This window comes from Buceros rhinoceros, unplaced genomic scaffold, assembly GCF_000710305.1.
Source record: "Buceros rhinoceros silvestris isolate BGI_N320 unplaced genomic scaffold, ASM71030v1 scaffold7916, whole genome shotgun sequence".
NCBI lineage: Eukaryota > Metazoa > Chordata > Aves > Bucerotiformes > Bucerotidae > Buceros > Buceros rhinoceros.
The window spans coordinates 1-266 of record NW_010415733.1 but is presented as its reverse complement, the minus strand read 5'-3'; positions in this window follow the sequence as shown (position 1 = coordinate 266).

Below are 266 nucleotides of genomic sequence, written 5' to 3'. Positions count from 1 at the left end.
TTTCCCGCTGGCCCAGCGCCCCGCAGGGGGGTCCGGGCTCTCCCGCCCCCCTCTGCCACCCCAGCCCAGCCGTGGGCACCATCCCTGGCACAGGCAGAGTCGCGTAAGCCGGCACGCACAAAATTCCCGGCCCCTTTGCCAGCGCTGGGCGGCTTTCTCAGAGGCCAGGCAGTTTTAAACTCAAAATGGAGTTTCCCAACGTTTTTGCCCGCTGGCTGTTGCTCCGGGGGTCCCCTGCTCAGCCACGCCGCCCCGGGGCCAGGAGG